This window comes from Suncus etruscus, chromosome 7 (assembly GCF_024139225.1).
Source record: "Suncus etruscus isolate mSunEtr1 chromosome 7, mSunEtr1.pri.cur, whole genome shotgun sequence".
Taxonomy (NCBI): domain Eukaryota; kingdom Metazoa; phylum Chordata; class Mammalia; order Eulipotyphla; family Soricidae; genus Suncus; species Suncus etruscus.
In genome coordinates, this window is record NC_064854.1 from 116277502 (window position 1) to 116283172 (window position 5671).

Sequence of the window (5671 nt, forward strand, 5' to 3'; positions counted from 1 at the left end):
AGGCTCCAGGCAAGTTAGATCGTCCAATCCAAGACATTGTCCGTAGTGCTAACACACTTTTCACTCAGTCTCTGTTGTTGGTATCATGTTTCTGTATTAAAGATCCTGGAATCTGCATATCCTACATTGAAGTCAGGATGTGGAGCGTCCTCTGTTTCACCTCACCATTAAAGGGCAATGCAGGAATCCCTGTCCTGTAAGCAGGTCATTGTTGTTAAGTCTTCTCAGTGTTAAGGGAAGTCTCTTTTGAGCAGGTCGATGTCTGAGCAGTGGTAGGGTCTTCCGTGGTAGAGGATTGCTTCCAGGTGATGTTATAGACAAACCTGGATATTTTGTGGATGGCTTCCCTGGTTCAGGGGTGAATGGAAAATGCCCCTTCTTTCTGAGGCCTGTGCCAGGTCATTATGTCAATGTTCAGGGTGTAAGGTCCCTTTGCACTATAAGATTAGTGTATTTCAATCTCTATTAGATAGGATCTTATTTGTATGTATAGTATTTTCTCATTTTAATGTGCCTATGCAAAAAAGGAGGTTTTCCATATGCAGAGTGGTCAGAAATTGCCAGTGACAAACAGCGCAACCGACCAATCTCAGCACACCCCAAGTTAGGACCAACCATTTCTGGCCGCCTGAGCTGCCACCACAGAAGGCCTGGAGGCTGGGGGCAGAAGAGGGGAAGGCTGGGGAGCCTATGAAGGCTCCCAGCGCACCCAAGTTAGGGAGAAGGCCACCTATCTCTAAGGCAGCCAATTTGTTTTTCTCATTTTCCTCCCCCCCTTTCCATTTTGTCAATGTGGTTTGCACTATTGTCAATGCATGTCACGTTCTCCCCTTTCAGTGCCAGAGTGATCAGTTCCAACTAACCAACTATCCGGAGTGATCAGTTTCAACTATCATTGTCATGTAGTAGACCATTCTCTATTCTACCTACACTCACCAATCTGTGTGGCAAGCTTTCTATTTATGGCTTTCATTTGTACACTATTTTTTCTTTAATGTCATATCTAAGCTTTATGACTCCAAATCTACAGGATTCTGAGGAAGAGAATCTATGATATATAAGATTAAAGAGTGCAAATTCTGTTTACTTTTGTTTGTTTCTTGACTGTCTGAATATTGACAAGGAATTGTGTAACAGAGTGAAGAATGTAATACCTCAGTTGTTTGGTCTTTTGTTGTTTGCCTTTATTTAAAATGGAAGATGGAAAGTAAGAGAGGAGTAACAGAGGATATTATGGATTTAGAGAAATGACCTTTAAGCTTTGGTTGGTTTGTCTCATTTTACAAAATGAACTCGAGATCAATAACATGCGCTTCATTCATAGATGATACTCAATCACTTGGACTCTAAACTGGTAGCTGAGAAGTGCAATTTAGTATTTTGAAAAGCATAAAAATTCTTTAAAAATGGACTAAGAACTTAAGCATAAACCTGATCAACTTAAGTGCTATTATAATAAACCTGTCAACATTCTTTATAGGAGTTAAACAAGGTCTTACAACACACTATTAAAACTATACAGGATATAAAGCAAATTGCTTGGTACATTAAGACACAAAAATGTCAACACAATAAGCATTTAAAATAGAAATAAACACAAATAATGGGCAAAGGCATACAGATAGTTCAATGGAGAAATGATGGTCTTTTTTAACAAATGATACTGGAACAATTTGACATCCACAACTAGCTAGTAATTAGATAGAAGATAGATAAATAAATGATTCCCATTTTAGTCTAATTTGGTTTGATTTAGTTTAGATTAGTTTGGGGCCATATACAACAGTGCTCAGAACTTATTCCTAGTTGTGTGCTCATGGATCCTGGTAGGATATAAGGTGTCAGCACTGTATGCAAAGCAATTGCCCTACCCATTGCACTATATTGTTCTTGTTCTGATACCTCCCATTTTAAAATTCCATTTTGAAAAATTAACTAAAATATATTACAGAATTAAATATAAATGAAAAACTTTAAGAAAAAACATACGATAAAAATTTCTTTTATTTTTCTCTCTTTTTTTTAAATATCTTTATTTAAACACCTTGATTACAAACATGATTGTGGTTGGGTTTCAGTCATGTAAAGAACATCCCCCTACACCAGTGCAACATTCCCATCACCAATGTCCCAGATCTCCCCTTCTCTACCCTACCCCTGCCTGTATTCTAGACAGGCTTTCTACTTCCCTCATTCATTCACATTTTTATGATGGTTCTCAATGTAGTTATTTCTCTAACTGCACTCATCACTCTTTGTCTGAGCTTCATGTAGTGAGCTGGAATTTCCAGCTCCCCTCTCTTTTGTCTCTGAAAATTATTGCAAGAATGTCTTTCGTTTTTCTTAAAACCCATAGATGAGTGAAACTATTCTGTGCCTATCTCTCTCCCTCTGACTTATTTCACTCAGCATAATAGATTCCATGTATATCCATGTATAGAACAATTTCATGACTTCATCTCTTCTAACAGCTGCATAATTTCATGGATGAAATTTAGAAAAAGATTTCTTAAAAATACAACAAAATACAAAAAGAAAACTTAAAACTGAACCAAAGAATGAAAATAAGTTATGATTTAGATACTTTATCAAAGGTAAATACATATAAATGACAAATATGTTAATATTATTAGCCATAGGGAAATAAAATAATAATAGGTGGTACTATGATACATCTAACAGAATAATGTAAAATATAATTTCTGATACTTTAAATGCTAGTAATCTTATAAACTTATAAAGGAACAAGATCTTTTATTTAGTACTGGTAATGACGTAAAAGGGAACAATCATTTTAGGAAACATGAAATGTCTAATAAAACTACTATAACTTTAACTAACTTGTCAAGTGACCTATTAGATATATCACCACCTTTTTCCCATATGTGTGTGTTTGCATATATATTCACTCAAAAACATCTACATTAATATATGTATGGCTCTTTTCATACGTTTGAAAGATAGAAATCACTCAAAAATCATCATCAGATGAATACATAAATGAACTATGGAACATTTATACAATGAGTGCCATGTTACAATACAAATAAATTACTATGAATAATCATAGCATCTTGAAATATTTCCAAGGGTACTAGAAATGAAATAATTTAGTATCAAAGAATTATATACTATAAAATAGTTTGTGTAGAACTCTAAAAAAGGCTAAAAATATTATGATGAAATAAAGAATAGAGGATGAAAAGAATATTGGCTTGAAGAAATTGTTTGGTATTCTATTGTGGTGATAGTTCCATGAATGAATACATGAATTGTACATGCAATAGTTAATATCTAAACTAAAAAGAACTAATACAACTGAACAGAAACAAAACAAGAACCTGATTTAAAATAAAGTAGTGGATCAAAATAGACACTGATTCAAAATAAGAGAGTGATATGATGTAAAGACACTTACAGAGACTTTAATCATATGATATTATTTGGGAAATGCAAGTCCAAACAACACTGAGTTATCACCTCAAACCTGTGAGGATAGCTATTATCCAAAAGATAGTACTCGAGAGAATATGGAAATAGGGAATCTCCATTTATTGTTTATGGTAGTGGAAAGTGTTATAGCAATTGTTGAATATAAATCAGTGCAGTCATATAAGATACTATGCAAAAAATAAAATGAAAGATTGCATATATAACCCACTTATCTTGATTTTGGTCAGATACCCAGATAATGCAAAGGCACTAGTTTGAAGAAACGTATGCATTCCCGTTTTCATTTCATCATTATTTATTATAGTAAAGAGTGGGGGGAAATCTGAATGCTCATTGACAGGTCATATAAAAATGAAGTCTATTTATATACATATTTTTATATTTGTGTATATACTATAAAATACTGCCATTTGTTATATGGTTGGACCTTGTTCATTTTACTCACTCAGTACAATAAGCCAGATCATTACAAATATAAATTATGATATCACCTATACTACCTAAAGAAACAAAGGTAAGGAATGAATTAAATAAAATCAAATTAAATTCTTAAAAAATAAGATAAAATTATAACCAAATTGAAATAAAAAGATCATTTCCATAGTACACAAATGGGCTTCAAGTGATAATAATCTGACTTCAATTATATGAATGTTGTATTTTTCTGTAATGATTTATAATGATGCACAACTAAAATATACAATGTTATTAAGCAAGGATACTTTAAGTTGTTTAAGTTAGTATCTTCAAAGCACATAGAGTATCTCAATAGATAAATTAGTGATTTTTTAATTAATTTTTATCAGTATACTCAGGTGTTTTTCTAAAATTTATTTATGACTGTGATTTGTTTAAATGTTTTACCATGTTCACTTTTCCAGCATCTGTAGTAGAATTGGAATGGCATAGAAAATATTAGCATAGCCTCTGTTCATAGATGACATGAAAATTTATAAAAATTTAATCTTCAAACATTTTTAAGAATGGGGCAAGAGAGATAGTACAGTGGATTAAACAATTGTTTGCATATAGCCAACCTGGGTTTGGTCTTGGCACCACTGGTCCCTTGCACTTTGGTCCTCTGCACACTGAGCACAGAGCCAGTAGTAAATCCTGAGCACCATGCCAGCAGTAAGCTCTTAATTTCACTAGGAATTCATCAAAATACTACCGGTGCGGTGACGCTAGAGGTAAGGTGTCTGCCTTGCCAACACTAGCCTAGGACGGACCTCGGTTTGATCCCCCAGTGTCCCATATGGTCCCCCAAGCCAGGAGCTTCTTCTGAGCTCATAGCCAGGAGTAACCCCTGAGCGTCACCGGGTGTGGCCCAAAAACCATATATTTATGGTTATATATATATATATAATATATCTATTACTACTACTAAAAATAATAATAAACTTACCTTATAAAGGAGAAACGCACATTAGAGAAATATGCTACTTACTTTTTCCTTATTACTTTACAAGATAAATGCCAGTCCACTTACACTTGTGATACACAAGTTACATATTATTACACAATAATATCATCTTACAATAATGAACATATATTGAGGATCATAAAACCACAGGAAATTTTTCTGTATGAGTGTGGCAAAATGTCTCCTCATATTATCTTGTCTTTACTGTCTAGAGCAAATTCTTCTCAGCATATCCTAAAATGTCATGCAAAGTTCTGATGATATATTATAGTCCTCCTAGCAGGGGTCTCAAACTTGCGGCCCGCGAGCCATTTGTGGCCCTCCGTACAACATTTTGTGGCCCTGCCCCAGAGGAATCTTTTTTTGTTTTGTTTTATTTTAGTTTTTTGGGTCACACTCCCCAATGTTCAAGGCTTACTACTGACTTTGCACTCAAAGATCACCCCAAATTTGCCTTTTGAGGCCCCAGGTAAATTGAGTTTGAGATCCCTGTTAAATCTAGAGAGAGACATTATACTTCTCTAATATAGTAGAGAAGAACACTGCTGGCATTAGCACTATGAAGAAACTCTTTAGAAATTTTAAATGCCAAGAACCACTATAGATATTTTAATTTGTGCTCCCAAATTCTTTGCTAGTCTCCTTTTCAAAGGTGGAATTCCCTTCCTTGAATGTCAATAACTTATGTGATTTACTGCCAACAATATTATAAAGAGGAAGTGACGGATGATTTCAGAAAAGAGCCTCAATACTACCTAGACAAAGCTGCTCCAAATTTTCAGCCTTCAGAAGAAA

The 5671-nt window shown here is 34.3% G+C and overlaps 1 pseudogene; it reads left to right on the forward strand.

The window, feature by feature from the left end:
* The first annotated feature begins 4318 nt into the window (after positions 1-4318).
* Positions 4319-4432, forward strand: LOC126014573 (uncharacterized; annotated as a pseudogene).
* Positions 4433-5671: the final 1239 nt, after the last annotated feature.